Source organism: Budorcas taxicolor, chromosome 15, assembly GCF_023091745.1.
Source record: "Budorcas taxicolor isolate Tak-1 chromosome 15, Takin1.1, whole genome shotgun sequence".
NCBI lineage: Eukaryota > Metazoa > Chordata > Mammalia > Artiodactyla > Bovidae > Budorcas > Budorcas taxicolor.
In genome coordinates, this window is record NC_068924.1 from 76,129,809 (window position 1) to 76,147,064 (window position 17,256).

The 17,256-nt window shown below is 37.1% G+C and overlaps 2 pseudogenes; both read left to right on the top strand.

The window, feature by feature from the left end:
• The first annotated feature begins 3,291 nt into the window (after window positions 1–3,291).
• On the top strand, window positions 3,292–4,214 carry LOC128059946 (olfactory receptor 4A47-like; annotated as a pseudogene).
• A 10,282-nt stretch (window positions 4,215–14,496) lies between these two features.
• Window positions 14,497–15,444, top strand: LOC128060713 (olfactory receptor 4A47-like; annotated as a pseudogene).
• The last annotated feature ends 1,812 nt before the right edge of the window (window positions 15,445–17,256 follow it).

Genomic DNA, 17,256 nt, shown 5'->3' on the forward strand with positions numbered 1-17,256 from the left:
GGAACTCTCTTGCTATTTTGCTGATTCAACGCATGTTGGCAATTTGATCTCTTGTTCCTCTGCCTTTCCTAAATCCAGTTTGAACATCTGGAAGTTCTCAGTTCACATACTGTTGAAGCCTGGCCTGGAGAATTTTGAGCATGACTTTGCTAGCATGTGAGATGAATGGATTGTGTGGTAGTTTGAATATTCTTTGACCTTGTCTTTCTTTGGGATTGAAATGAAAACTGACCTTTTCCAGTCCTGTGGCAACTGCTGAGTTGTCCAAATAGCTGGCATATGAGTGCAGCACTTTAACAGAATCAGCTTTTTGGATTTGAAATATCTCAGCTGGAATTCCATCACCTCCACTAGCTTTGTTCGTAGTGATGCTTTCTAAGGCCCACTTGACTTCACATTCCAGGATGTCTGGCTCTAGGAGAGTGATCACAAAATCATCGTGATTATCTGAGTCATGAAGATCATTTTTGTATAGTTCTTCTGTGTATTCTTGCCACCTCTTCTTAATATCTTCTGCTTCTGTTAGGTCCATACCATTTCTGTCCTTTATTGTGCCCATCTTTGCATGAAATAGTCCCTTGGTATCTCTAATTTTCTTGAAGAGATCTCTAGTCTTTCCCATTCTATTGCTTTCCTCTATTTCTTTGCATTGATCACTGAAGAAGGCTTTCTTATCTCTCCTTGCTATCCTTTGGAACTCTGCATTCAAATAGGTATATCTTTCCTTTTCTCCTTTGCTTTTAGCTGCTCTTCTTTACTCAGTCATTTGTAAGTCCTCCTTAAACAACCATTTTGCCTTTTTTTTGTATTTCTTTTTCTTGGGGATGGTCTTGATCACTGTCTCCTGTACAGTGTCATGAAGCTCTGTCCATAATTCTTCAGGCACTCTATCAGATCTAATCCTTTGAATCTACTTGTCACTGTATAATCATAAGGGATTTGATTTAGGTCATAACTGAATTATCCTGTGGTTTCCCTCCCTTCTTCTATTTAAGAATTTTTAAAATTAAAATTTAATTTTAAAATTTTTTAATTTAATTTAAATTTAAAATTTAAGTTTTTTTTTTTTTTGTTGTTTGTGCTCTGTACAGTCAGCAAAAGCAAGACTGGGAGCTTACTGTGGCTCAGATCATGAACCAAGCTGAGAATATTGAATAGTAAATAAAAGAATGGAAAATCTTCCTCTGCCAGGTGCAGGAAATATGTAACAAATAAATTCACTGGGACAAAATGATTGGGTTGATTTATTCTTGATTGGCAGTAGTCTCATAATGATTCTAAAGCTATTTTTCCATGTTGCACCATTATGATATTTAATATGAAATTTGGTCTAATAACATCTTTACCTATAGATGTTCTTTAACAACTTTGTGGAAAATTCCAGTGTATTAATTAAAGCAAGAATCAGTCTTGGACACATTCCAATTCTAAGACTCCATAATAAATTCAGCTGGAAGGGATGAAATATTCCATAATCTCACCCTTAACAGGAAGATGCTATCCACTTAGTGACTGTCATACAGTTTTCATGAGGTCATTTCTTACACTTAAAGCATGACAAAAAAATCACAGCAGTCTTTCGAAATCTGAAGTCAACTAGTCTGTCCATGTGAACGTGAGTGTGAGAAGAGCTATACATTCAAACGCTATTTTTCATTTTGATGTTAGTAGGAAATAAGTTGTGAAAAACTTCCCTAGGAAATGGCTAGTTGATATCTATGTTTTCTATGAATATGGAGGATAAGCTGGTCATTTTGATACATTTCCTGATGTGATAAACTATGTTTTTCTGTGTGCCATAAAACTCCTTTCAAATAATCTATATTTTATATAAAAATGAACTTCTGAATAATCAGAAGACTTAGTTCAGAAAAAGGACAGACTGCCAAATGAAATAAACTCCAGTAATGAGGCAGCATTTGGCCTCTGTCATCAAACTGGATGAAAAACAATTTCAAGTGTTTATGAATAACTTCAAATCATCCTTAGATTCTGAACAAACCTCCACAAGATAAGACTAACAGAAAATAAGGAGAACCAGGCTTACAGTTGTATGACTTTCTTTATGTAGGAAACTAAATTGGTTTGAAGTCAAACAAATGTAGCTTTAATTCTAGATATATCACTTAGAAATGTGTGATTTGGGGAAAATAAATGATGCTCTGAGTATTAGATTCTTCAATTATAAAATGGCAATTGCATTTCTTGCTATTGTAAATATTAAATATGATACATTAGACTATGAGTACATGATTGGAATATATTGTAGCAGTTTTGAGCAATAGAGTGATATCATCAGAATAAAACTGAAAAACACAATTTGAGTTGCTTTAGGAGGACCAAATTTTGGAGAATAAACACAAGAAAACTTGGTAGGAGGGTACTGCAGCAGAGCAGGAAAAAATTAAGAAGGGAATGAAAAATTAGTGATATATTTTGAAAGTAGAGACAACAGGATTTAATAAAGTTTTATGAGAGTATCAAGTGCAGAGAGCTGCAATTTTTTTGTCAGGACAATAGCATGGAAAATGACAATATTTATTGAGATAAATAGGGAATGCCTCTTTAAATTTTGTATAGGAACTGCTTACGTTTTTTCATGGAAAATTTAAAAGCTAGTTTTATAAATACTAAATTGCCAATCAACTGGATGTCAAAAACTAGAGATGTTGCATATATAAATTTGAAAATTAAGGGAGAGAGGTGGGCTGGAGACACAAAATTAGACTGCTGCAGCATTTATTGGTCAGGAAAAGGGAAATATCCACCTGAAGACCTAAGGTGTATCACTGAGGTCTGAGACAATTCAAGACAGGGATCTTCTATTCATAGTTTGGTCTACTCACATTGATTATGCAAATTACCTTAAGAGGTGTTACACATTGTGACTTTATAAATGGTGCTCCTTTTCATGGAATTCTCTTCCCATCTTTTTTATTCTCTCATTAAAAAAAGAAAAAGACCCAGCTGAAGCATTGACTCCTTTGGGAAGTCTTCTCTGATTCTGTTTGATATACACCTATGCTGTGACTCTTAGCACTGTGTGAATATTCATGAGACGGCTGGGATTGCCTGATTCCTTACTGTGTGTCACGTCACTGAGGGTAGGGGTCTATGGCTTTTTCAAGCTGATAATTAGAATGTCCTTGACATATTGGACCCCAAATGTACACCATTCACTTTCTTCTCTTGAATGGATAAATTAAAGAATTAAACATTTAATTCTCCCCCCACCCTTGTTTTATAGGTAAACTGCTTCTAATACACAAACTCAGCTCTTGTAAGAACTAGATGGACCCAAGGAACAATAGATCTTACGTTGTCCTCTTGGGCCTCACAAAGAATCCAAAGGAGCAAAAAGTCCTTTTTGTTATGTTTCTGGTCTTTTACGTTTTGACTGCACTGGGCAACTTTCTCATTATCATTACTGTAACTGTCAGTAAGACCCTAAACTCACCGATGCACTTTTTTTCTTGCTAGCTTATCACTTATGGATGTCACTTATTCTTCTTCTACTATTCCCAGATTGATTTCAGACTTATCCTTTGGGGGAAAAAATCATATCCTTTGAATCTTGCATGACCCAGCTGTTTGCAGAGCAACTTTTGCTGGCTCAGGGGTCTTCCTTCTGCTGGTGATGGCCCTTGACCGCTATGCGGCCATCTGAGAGCCCCGCATTATCTGGTGATCATGAGGCAGAGGCTGTGTGTTGTGCTGCTGGTGGTGTCCTGGGTTGGGGGTTTTCTGCACTCAGTAATTCAACTCAGCACTGTTTATGGGCTCCCATTCTGTGGCCCGAATGTCATTGATCACTGTATGTGAGACATGTACGCCTTATTGGAACTCGTCTGTACTGACATCTATGTCATTGACCTCTTAGTTGCATCCAATGGGGGGCTGATCTGCACTATCCTGTTTCTGCTTTTACTTGTCTCCTATGGAATCATCCTGCACTCTCTGAAGAACCTGAGTCAGGAAGGGAGGTGGAAAGCCCTCCAGACCTGTGGTTCCCACATCACTGTGGTTGTCTGCTTCTTTGTTCCCTGTATTTTCATAAATGGAAGATCTGCTAAGATCTTCCCCATTGACAAATCTGTGAATGTGTGCTATACGTCATAACCCCCATGCTGAACCCATTAGTCTACAGTGTAAGAAATTCTGAGTTGACTAATGCTATGAAGAACCTCTGGAAAAGGAACATCGTATCTCAGTAAATAAGTGTATCACCCAACATGAAGGGAGTCATTTGACATCAGGGTTAATTTACTTAGAATGTAAAAATCATTTTAAAATTTGATTATGATTTCCCTTTCTTCAAAGACTTTGTAATAATTATGTGAATGCTTGCATTTAATACAGCTACACTATTATTAACAGTTTACCTCCCTACTAGGATATAAGGTCTATAATTACTTGTTTATTACTGTACCTAGAAAGAGGTAATGCTTATATATCTAGGAATTAGTAATATATATTAAAAAATAGAGACATCACTTTGCCAACAGAAGTCCATAGGTCAATGCATAATTTTTCCAATATTCATATATGGATATGAGACATGGGCCATACAGAAGGCTGAACACTGAATTGATGCTTTTATTTATCTATTTTATTTAAAAAAATTATTTATTTTAATTGGAGGTAATTACTTACAATATTGTATTGGTAGAATTGATGCTTTTAAATTATGGTGCTGTAGAAGACTCTTGAGGGTCCTTTGAAATGCGAGGAGGTCACACTAGTCAATCCTAGGAGAAATCAACCCTGACTATTCATTGGAATGACTGATGCTGAAGCTGAAGCTCCAATACTTTGGCCACCTGATGGGAAGAGTTGACTCACTGGGAAAATCCCTGATGCTGGGAAAGATTGAGCATAGGTGGAGAAGGGGGTAACAGAGGATGAGATGGATGGATGTCATCACCAACTCAATGGCCATGAATTTGAGCAAAGTCTGGGAGACAGTGAAGGACAAGGAAGCTTGGTGCACTGCAGTCCATGGGTTCATGAAGAGCTGGATATAACTAAATATCAAGAACAGTAATTTAAAATGAATTAAGAAATTATTATGAGTTTTACTGAATTTTAGCTTTATATATAGTTAACTTTAAAATTTTTTGTATAGAATTCTAACTATTATATAGTCACCCTGAAATTTAATCAATTCATGTATTTATCCTTTTTACTCTCTTTAAGAGATAGAATACTTTTTATATAGATTCGTGTCATTTAATTGGAACATTTTTATGTATGCAATTTTATATATTTAATTCTATATACGTTGTTTTCTTTACTATATTTATGTTGCATTATTCACAAAATGTTTGACTTAATACTTTAACTTTATAAGAAAAATTGAAATCGAAAAAAGATATTAATAAATAGCATAAAGGAAAACCAAGTAAACTGGGATGCAATGTCAAATAAATTTCCTGTTTTTCTCTCAGTATTTTCTAGTCCTCATGCTCAGCATTTAGCCCTAAATTTGTTTCTTAATTGATGGCTTAACTGGTGGCTCAGTCAGTAAAGAACCTGCCTGCAACACAGGAGACCTGGTTTCGATCCCTGATTCAAGAAGATCTCTTGGAGAAGGAAATGGCAACCCACTCCAGTATTCTTGCTTGGGAAGTCACATGGACAGAGGACCCTGGTGGGTTATAGTTCATGGGGTTGAACAGAGTCAGATAAGACTTAGCGACTAAACCACTACCACCGATACTCTTTGAAACAACAATGTATATTCGCTTCTTTCTATGTATCTAACACTTGCTTCAGTATCTGACATATGAAAAATATTTCTATTATCAATCCATAATATCTCTTCACTTTTCTTAAGCTACACAATACCGTGTATAGATTTATGCTAAAATTGACATGTCCATTCCTCTTCATTTGGTTCCTAAACGTCTCTTATGAGAAATAATTTTCCAATAAATATGCTTTTGAATTGTGCAGTTATGAGTTCCTAGGCATAGAATTTTTGATATGATATTTCAATAAATGTTCAGGTAGTATATTCATTTAAAATGTTGATATTGATAGTTATTGCTAACCTACCATTCTTGAGGTCAGTGTAACAGCTATAGTCCTGTCTACAGTCTGTGAGAATTCTTTTGACCATATTGTCAATGACCAGTCCCTGAAAGGTATTTATGACATCTTGTTAACGTTATTTTTATATTTTAACCACCACCTTTTTCATGTAATTGAGTTTGGGCATCTTTCCACGTGCTTAATTTAGCTGTATTTATTTTCTTCCTGATTATATATATATATATATAACCTATTTTTTTGTTTTTATTTTTATGAGATAATGAGATGCTAAAATTTGATATCTTTTACATAATATGTATTTAATATTTTCTGGTTATATGCTTTTAATGTTTTATCCTATGTAGAATACTTTTTCCTTGCAATTTATTTTATGCTTTATATTCAATTTTTAGAATTTTTTGTATCTTCTTTAGGAAGAATTTTCCCAGTTCACTTGTACCAAACGTTCTTCAATTCATTTTTAGGATTTAAGTTTTAAAGCATTTGTGATATCTCATTTATTATATTTGGAGAAGGAAATGGCAACCCACCCCAGTACTCTTGCTTGGAAAATCCCATGGACAGAGGAGCCGGGTAGGCTATAGTTCGAGGAGTCTGCCCTGGTGGCTCAGAGGTTAAAGCATCTGCCTGCAATGCTGGAGATCTGGGTTTGATCCTGGATTTAAAACACCTGATTCATCTTGAATTAACTTTGTTATAGGAATTAAATAGTGATGAAGTCTTAATTGTTTCTCTAAATTTTACAATTTTTAAAAATATATTCACAAAATTATCTTATTGCCATTGATTTGAAATTTTGACTATGACTATTATATCCTGAAGTCCCAATTTGGAACCAATTTGAGATCATTGTTTTTCACTGATCTCTTTGTGTGCAGGTTGACACATAACTGCTATGATATATAACATACTTCAACATGTGAAGAGACTGAGTGAGTGAAGTCGCTCAGTCCTGTCCGACTCTTTGTGACCCCATGCACTGTAGCCTACCACACTCCTCTATCCATGGGATTTTTCAGGCAAGAGTACTGGAGTGGATTGCCATTTCCTTCTCCAGAGGACCTTCCCGACCCAGGGATCGAGACTAACTGTCCCTTATTACCATTATCTTTCAGAAGTATGCCTAGGATGGTATATTTATAATTCAAAATTATTACAACTAAAATAATAAATTGAATATAAATAAGATAAATAACATAGTTTAAAATTAAATTAAAATAAGTTTAAAATAGTTTAGTCACAAAACAATATTGTTATTATTTTTAATAAAATTCACTTTAAGAAGGTTAGTTTAAGAGGAGTTTATATATTTAGAGTATAAAAAAACTGTTGTTCAGGTAAGAATAGGTGTCTTCAATTTATAAGTCACCTATTGTAAGCTTGGGTAGAGCTTACAGTTCCTGCCTGTGTTTCTTATTCCTTGTATATAGCTGCTGGTTTTCATCTATGACACCTAAAATGCCAACGGACACTTGATGTAAGAAAAAAATCTCTTTCAGGAAGTACAGAACTCAACTCTTTCCTGAGTATCTTTTGCTGCTGAGATCTTCCTGCCCATAGCGGTTGCCAAAGAGCTGTATGTGGTCATCTACAAAACCCTGTACTGTGAAACCATCATGAGTGACAGGGATGTGGTTTCTTTCAAGCATCACAAGCTAGAAGGATTGTCCTTGCAACAATGGATTCTCTTCACAGTGTGATTGCCTGTCTGTAATTCCAATATCATAGACCATTCCTGTGTGCCTGAAACCCTTTGTTGAAACTTGTCTGCTTGGACACTCACACCATTGGACTCTGTTGCTACCAAATGTGGATTCATTTACCCATTAAAACATTTTTTTCAGAATGGGAGAAAATAGTAGCAAATGAAGCAACTGACAAAGAATTAATCTCAAAAATATACAAGAAACTCCTGCAGCTCAATTCCAGAAAAATAAGCAACCCAATCAAAAAATGGACCAAAGAACTAAATAGACATTTCTCCAAAGAAGACATACAGATGGCTAACATCACTCATTGTCAGAGAAATGCAAATCAACACCACAATGAGGTACCATCTCACGTCAGTCAGAACGGCTGCTATCAAAAAGTCTACAAACAATAAATGCTGGAGAAGGTGTGGAGAAAAGGAACCCTCTTACATTGTTGGTGGGAATGCAAACTAGTACAGCCACTATGGAAAACACTGTGGAGATTTCTTAAAAAACTGGAAATAGAACTGCCATCAGTTCAGTTCAGTTCAGTTCATTCACTCAGTCGTGTCCGACTCTTTGCGACCCCGTGAATAGCAGCACGCCAGGCCTCCCTGTCTATCACCAACTCCCAGAGTTCACTCAGACTCGCTTCCATCGAGTCAGTGATGCCATCCAGCCATCTCATCCTTGGTCGTCCCCTTCTCCTCCTGCCCCCAATCCCTCCCAGCATCAGAGTCTTTTCCAATGAGTCAGTTCTTCGCATGAGGTGGCCAAAGTACTGGAGTTTCAGTTCAGCATCATTCCTTCCAAAGAAATCCCAGGGCTGATCTCCTTCAGAATGGACTGCTTGGATCTCCTTGTAGTCCAAGAGACTCTCAAGAGTCTTCTCCAACACCACAGTTCAAAAGCATCAATTCTTCGGCGCTCAGCCTTCTTCACAGTCCACCTCTCACATCCATACATGACTACTGGAAAAACCATAGCCTTGACTAGATGGACCTTAGTCGGCAAAGTAATGTCTCTGCTTTTGAATATGCTATCTAGGATGGTCATAACTTTTCTTCCAAGGAGTAAGCATCTTTTAATTTCATGGCTGTAATCACCATCTGCCGTGATTTTGGAGCCCAGAAAAATAAAGTCTGACACTGTTTCCACTGTTTCCCCATCTATTTCCCATGAAGTGATGGGACCGGATGCCATGATTTTTGACCCATCAATCCCACTTCTGGGGATACACACCAAGGAAACCAGAATTGAAAGAGACACGTGTACCCCAATGTTCATTGCAGCACTGCTTACAATAACCAGGACATGGAAGCAACCTAGATGTCCATCAGCAGACCAATGGATAAGAAAGCTGTGGTCAGTAAGTCAGTCAGTTCAGTCGCTCAGTCGTGTCCGACTCTTTGCAACCCCATGAAGCGCAGCACGCCAGGCCTCACTGTCTATCACCAACTCCCAGAGTTCACTCAGACTCGCGTCCATCGAGTCCGTGATGCCATCCAGCCATCTCATCCTTGGTCGTCCCCTTCTCCTCCTGCCCCCAGTCCCTCCCAGCATCAGTCTTTTCCAATGAGTCAACTCTTCGCATGAGGTGGCCAAAGTACTGGAGCTTCAGCTTTAGCATCATTCCTTCCAAGGAAATCCCAGGGCTGATCTTCAGAATGGACTGGTTGGATCTCCTTGCAGTCCAAGGGACTCTCAAGAGTCTTCTCCAACACCACAGTTCAAAAGCATCCATTCTTTGGCACTCAGCCTTCTTCACAGTGCAACTCTCACATCCATACATGACTACAGGAAAAACCATAGCCTTGACTAGATGGACCTTAGTCGGCAAAGTAATGTCTCTGCTTTTGAATATGCTATCTAGGATGGTCATAACTTTTCTTCCAAGAAGTAAGCGTGTTTTAATTTCATGGCTGCAATCACCATCTGCAGTGATTTGGAGCCCCAAAACATGATGTCTGACACTGTTTCCACTGTTTCCCCATCTATTTCCCATGAAGTGATGGCACCGGATGCCATGATCTTCATTTTCTGAATGTTGAGCTTTAAGCCAACTTTTTAACTCTCCACTTTCACTTTCATCAAGAGGGTTTTTAGTTCCTCTTCACTTTCTGCCCTAAGGGTGGTGTCATCTGCATATCTGAGGTTATTGATATTTCTCCCGGCAATCTTGATTCCAGCTTGTGTTTCTTCCAGTCCAGCGTTTCTCATGATGTACTCTGCATATGAATTAAATAAGCAGGGTGACAATATACAGCCTTGGTGTACTTCTTTTCCTATTTGGAGCCAGTCTGTTGTTACATGTCCAGCTCTAACTGTTGCTTCCTGACCTGCATACAGATTTCTCAAGAGGCAGGTCAGGTGGTCTGGTATTCCCATATCTTTCAGAATTTTCCACAGTTTATTGTGATCCACACAGTCACAGGCTTTGGCATAGTCAATAAAGCAGAAATAGATGTTTTTCTGGAACTCTCTTGCTTTATCTATGATCCAGCTATACACAATGGAGTATTACTCAGCCTTCAAAAAGAATACATTTGAATTAGTTCTAATGAGGTGGATGAAACTGAAGCCTATTATACAAAGTGAAGTAAGCCAGAAAGAAAAACACCAATACAGTATATTAACACATATATATGGAATTTAGAAAGATGGTCACGATGACCCTATATGCGAGACAGCAAAAGAGACACAGATGTAAAGAACAGACTGTCGGACTCTGTGGGAGAGGGCGAGGGTGGGATGATTTGAGAGAATAGCATTGAAACATGTATTTTATCACATATGAAACAGATCACCAGTCCAGGTTCGATGCATGAGACAGGGTGCTCAGGGCTGGTGCACTGGGATGACCCTGAGGGATGGGATGGGGAGGGAGGTGGGAGGGGGGTTCAAGATGGGGAACACATATACACCCATGGCTGATTCATGTGAATGTATGGCAAAAACCACCACAGTATTGTAAAGTATTTAGTCTCCAATTTAAAAAAAATGTAAAGAAAAATACATATTAAAATGAGAACATATTATAGAATATGTCAAGCTACAGAATTGCAGTGTGTACTACAAGAGCTATGATTAATAACTATAATATCTTCTTTAGTTCAAAGTGAGATTGTTTTCAACTTTTATAAGGAAATACAGTTTCTGAATTTACAGTTTAAAGAACACCCTAATGAGGGTCAGAAATTGTCAAAGTCTTTCTCATATATTTGTTAAGCAAAAACTGAAAATAAAAAATGCTACTTTAAATTCAAAACAAAAGAAAACAAAACATTTTCCCCTGATGGTGTCCTACATGGACATCTTGTGCTCCCTAAAGACTTATAATTTGGAGGGGAGGTGCAAAGTCCTCTCCACCTGTGTATCTCACATCATCATTGTCATCTTAGTGTGTCCTCCTTATTTGTTTTCGTGCCCTGTATATATGCAGCCAGCCCATGGCTACATTTTATATCATCATAACTCCTTTGCTAAACTTCTAAATCTGCTTTCTGAGTGTGCTAAGTTGCTTTAGTCGTGTCTCATTCTTTGCGACCCTATGGACTGTAGCCTGCCCTGGCTCCTCTGTCCATGGGACTTTCCAGGCAGGAATACTGGAGTTGGTTGCCATTCCCTCCTCCAGGGGATCTTCCCAACCCAGGGATCGAACTCCCATATCTTATGTCTCCTGTACTGCCAAGCAGGGTCTTTACCACAAGCACCACCTGGGAATGCAGCCACAAATTTAGAGGTGAAAATGCTATGAGGAAGCTGTGGGATGAAAAGTGACTTTGGGAAATAATCACAGCAATGAGTTTGTCTCCTAAATGGAGAAGAGAAAATACAATTTTATGGTTCAGGGTCCACTGAACACTATGTATCAAAAGTATGTTGAGTTTTACCTATAGATACTCAGAGGAACGGTCCAGGTAGGAAATTTTTACCATTATAAAAACTGTATTTAGATTTATGTTGGTAGCTAAACTTTATTTACTTATATCATAAGCCATGTCTACTTTATTGTTTCCTTTATGTAATAACTACTTTAATGTTAAAAGACTTTTAATAAAGTAGTTATTGTTTGACTCTATTAAAAGAAAATAAGATCCAGGCATGAAAAAACCTTTTGCCTGATTCCCCCCCGGTTTTATTAATCTCTGTATCCTTTCTCATAGCACAGTTCCTGGCATAACAGAAGTTACCTAACTTAAAAAAAAAAACCATATCTATCTATCTATCTATCTATCTATCTATCTATCTATGTATATAATTGGATAATTTGTTAGTTATTGCATCTAAAATTTTGATACACTTAATTACATTTTTGATGAAAATTTTATTAACTAAAACATAATGTGATTAAATTGAATATAAAATAAAATAAAATAAAATCTTCCCATGACAGGTGGGGAAATGCATAACAAGTTCACTGAGACAACATGACTGGATCAATATTTTATATTTGATGGACAATCATCTTATATGATTCCAAAGCTACTTTCTTTGTATGTTGCACCTTTCTGACATTAATTATGTGATTTGCTATAGTAATATCTTTACATATAGATATTCTTTAAAAACTTTGTGGAAAATGTCAGTGAATTAACTAAGCAAGAATCAGTCTTGGACACATCCCAATTCCAAGACTCAATGATAAATGCAGCTAGAAGTAATGAACTATCCCCTGATCTTCATCACTAACAGAGAAGATGCTATCCTCTTAGTGAGTGATGTAAATTTTTCAGGAGGTCCTTTCTTAGACTTAAAGCATGGCTTAAAAAATTAGGGAGGTATCTTTCAAAATTGCAAGTCAACTAGTCTGGCTATGTTAACATGGCAGAGTGAGAAGAGCTAAACCATCAGGTGGGACTTTTCTATTTGATGTTGGTAAGAAAGTAGTTACATGGAAAACTTCCCTGGCAAATAGCTAGTTGCTATCTTCTACATACTTATAAGATATGCTGGTCATTTTGATACCTTTTCTAAAGTGATAACCTTCTTTTTTTCCGTGTGAACCCTGGAATTCCTTTCAAATAACCAACAGTGCATATAAAAATGACATGAGTAATCAGTAGACTTCGTAGAGAAAATGGACAGATACTCAAATTAAATGAATATCCTCAGGTAATAAGGCAGCTTTCTACCCTCAGTTGTCAAACTGGATGAAAAATGATTCCAAATATTTATGAGTAACTTAAAGTCATCCTTTAGATTCTGAACAAGACTCCAGAAGGTAAGACTAGCTGTAAATAGTGGGAACCAGACTTATAGTTGTGAGACTGTGTTTATTATGCAAGACATTTAATTACCTTGAAGTCAATCAAACTTAGATTCAATTATAGATATAGCACTTAAAAATGTGTGGTTTGAGCAGTGAATTAGATGTTCTGAACTTTAGTTTCTTCAATATGAAATGAGGATCACAGTTCTTGTTATTGTAAATATTAACTGTGTTACATTAAACTATGTGTTCGTGATTGAAATAAATGGACTCAATTTTGAGCACTGGAATGATGTCATCAGAATAAGATTAAAAAGGACAATTTGGGTTGCTTCAAGAGAACCAATTTTTGAAGACCAGGATAAACATGCAGAGAATTGGTGGAAGGCTGTTGCAGTAGACCAATAAGAAATTATTTTGAAAGGAGTGCCAATAGGCTTTATTAAACTTTTCTGAGAATAACTAATTGTGAAGAGCATTGAAATTTTTTGTCCTAACACAAACATGGAAAATGATAGCTTTTAATGAGACAAATAGGGAATATCTCTTTAAGTTTGGTTTAGAAAATGCCTATGACTACTGTGGAAAATTTAACAGTTAGTTTTGTAAATATTAAATTGCCATTAAACTAGATGTCAAAATTATAGAAGGTGCATAACAAGTTTGAAAAATAGAGGAGAGATAGGGGCTGGGGACATGAAATTAAACTGCTGCAAGCATTTATTGTTTAGGAAAAGGGAAATATCCACCTAAAGATCTAAGAAAGTATAAGTGAGGTCTGAGACAATTCAAGACAGGGATCTATTTACAGTTTGATCTACCCACATTGACTGTGTAAATTGCCTTAAGTGAATCTCAAGTATTACTCTTTTGTGAGTAATACTCAAGTATTGCTGTTTATAAATGTTGCACCTTTTTGTGGAACTCTCTTCCCATCTTTCGTATTCTTTCATTTCTTAAAAAAATTCAGCTGAATTATTGCTTCCTTTGGGAAACCTTCTCTGATTTTAGTTGATATACTCCTTTACTTGACTCTTAGCACTGTGTGAATATTCATTTAATGCACATATTACCTGGGTCTGGAATTACCTGATTCCTCATTTTGAGTCATGTCACTGAGGGTGGGGTTCTATGGCTTATTCAAGTAAGTAAGTGTTAGTCGTGCAGCCGTGCCTGACTCTTTGAGATCCCATGGACTGCAGCTCACAAGGCTCCTCTGTCCATGAGATTTTCCAGGCAAGGATACTGGAGTGAGTTGCCATTTCCTTCTCCAGGGGATCTTCCCAACCCAGGGACTGAACCCGGGTCTCCTCCATTGCAGGCAGATTCTTTACTGACTGAGCTACAAGGGAAGCCCTGGCTTATTCAAGTTGGTAATTAAAATTTCCTTGGCACATTGGAGCCAAAAGATACTCCATTCACATTCATCTAATGAATGGATAAATAAACAAGCATACTTATAATGCATTTAAATGTTTCCCCCCTTGTATTGTAGGCAAATTGCCTCTACTACCTGAACTCAGCCTCTGTACAGACTAGATGGAAGCCAGGAACAATGTAATTTACTTTGTCCTCCTGGGCCTCACACAGAATCCAAAGGAGCAGAGAGCCCTTTTTGTTCGGTTCTTGCTCTGCTGTATTTTGACTGTAGTGGGCAACCTTCTCATTGTTGTGACTATAACTGTCAATGAGACTCTGAACTCACCGATGTACTTTTTTCTTGCTAGCTTATCATTTATGGATGTAACTTATTCCTCTTCTATTTCTCCCAGATTGATTTCAGACTTGTTCTTTGGAAAAATGACAACAACAACAACACAACAACATATCCTTTGAATCTTGTATGACCCAGCTGTTTGCAGAGCACCTTTTTGCTGAATCAGGGGTCTTCCTTCTGCTGGTGATGGCCTGTGGCTGCTATGCGGCCATCTGAGAGCCCTGCATTATCTGGTGATCATGAGGCAGAGGGTGTGTGTTGTGCTGCCAGTGGTGTCCTGGGTTGGGGGTTTTCTACACTCAGTAATTAAGCTTTGCACTGTTTATGGGCTCCCATTCTGTGGCCCCAATATCACTGATCACTATACGTGTAACCTGTACCCTTTATTGAAGCTCGTCTGTACTGACACCTATGTCACTGACCTCTTGGTTGCATCCAGTGGAGGACTGATCTGCGCTATAGTGCTTCTGCTCTTGCTCATCTCCTATGGAGTCATCCTGCACTCTCTGAAGAACCTGAGTCAGGAAGGGAGGCAGAAAGCCCTCCAGACCTGTGATTCCCACATTACTGTGGTTGTCTGCTTCTTTGTTCCCTCTATTTTCATTTATGTGAGACCTGCTAAGACCTTCTACATTGATAAATTATTGAGTGTGTTTTGTACAGTCATAAGTCCCATGCCGAACCCATTAATCTCCAGTGTAAGAAGTTCTGAGTTGACTAATGCTTTGAAGATGCTCTGGAGAAGAAACATCATACCTCATATTAACTAGGAGCTGCATAGACCATGGAGGGAGTCATTTGACATCAGGTTCCATTTCTTTGAATGAAGAAACTATTTTAAATTGGACTCTGATTTCTCTTTCTTCTAGAAAATTATGATAATTATAATTAAATGATACAATCACACAACTATGCATTTGTAACATTTTGCTCCATGCTACAATGTAAGGTCCAAAATTCTTGTTTATCAGTGCGCCTAGATAACTGTAAGGCCTATATGTTGCTGCTGCTGCTAAGTCGCTTCAGTCGTGTCTGACTCTGTGTGACCCCATAGATGGTAGCCCACCAGGCTCCACCGTCCCTGGGATTCTCCAGGCAAGAACACTGGAGTGGGTTGCCATTTCCTTCTCCAATGCATGAAAGTGAAAAATGAAAGTGAAGTCACTGAGTCATGTCCAATTCTCAGCGACCCCATGGACTGCAGCCTTCCAGACTCCTCCGTCCATGGGATTGTCCAGGCAAGAGTACTGGAGTGGGGTGCCATCGCCTTCTCCGAAGGCCTATATAGCAAGGCATTAATAATAAATAAATGATTTAATGAGGAAAATGTTATATATTTATACTGATTTTGAATCAATTCATGTATCTTTATATTTTATACTTTTTCAGACAGTGCAATTTTTATTTTGATTCTTTTCATTTATGTGAACTTTTTATTTACATTATTTAAAATATTTAATTCTATATAGGTTTCCTTTTTTTTTTTACTATATTTCAGTTGCATTATACATATCAATTTTTACTTTAATACTTTTGCTGTTTAAAAAAATGAAATAGAATAGATAATAATAAAAGCATAAGTGAAACCAAATTTTATGGGATGCAGTGTTGAATAAATTTCCTATTTTCCTTCAGCATTTTCTAGTCCTCATACTCAGAGACTGGCCAAAATTTATTTCTTCATTTTCATCTGGGAATAATTTTGTAAATGAAAATATCTGTGCCATATGTATATTTGTTCTTTTTTTATGTATGTAGCACTTACTTTTAGTATGCAACATCTTAAAAATATCTCATATCAATCCATATATATCTCTTAATTTTTCCCATCCTGCACAATGCTTCTTATAAATTTAAAGTTAGTATGTTGATTCCTCTTCATGCAAACCCTCCCCCCACCAAACTAAAAACAAACAAAAAATAGCAAATGAGAAACAGACTCATTAACAAAACTCAAAAACCTTGTTAGATGTAGTTCTTGAGATTCGGGAGTGGGGGAAGGTGGGGTGGAAATACAAACATATTTATTAAGTTGGGCAAAAGTAATTGTGGCATTTGCATTGTTAAAATTTGCCATTTGATATTGGAGTACATTCTTAAATGTGCTTATATTATATGCATCATTTTAATGCATGCTTTTCACTTTATGTTTTTTGCTAATAACCTATTACTTGCTCTGCATTTTAAATTTATTTTAGACTAGGGAAATGATGTTAGACAAAAAGCAAATTCAAGCTATTTTCTTATTAGAGTTTTAAATAAGTGTTAAAGGAGCAGAGACAATTCACAACTCAGCAATGCATCTGGTCCAGGAACTGCTAATGAACAGTTCCGGGGCAGTGGAGTGCTGTGTTGGTTGAAGGAATTTTGCAAAGGAGGTGAGAGGCTTGAAGATGAGGAGCCTATTGGCTGGCCATCGGAAGTTGACAAAGATCAATTGAAAGCAATCATCAAAGCTGATCCTCTTATAATTACACAAGAAGTTGCTGAAGAACTCAAAATCAACCATTCTATTGTCATTCAAACTTAAAGCAAATTGGAAAGGTGAAAAACTTCAATGCTTGGGTGCCTTATCAACGGAC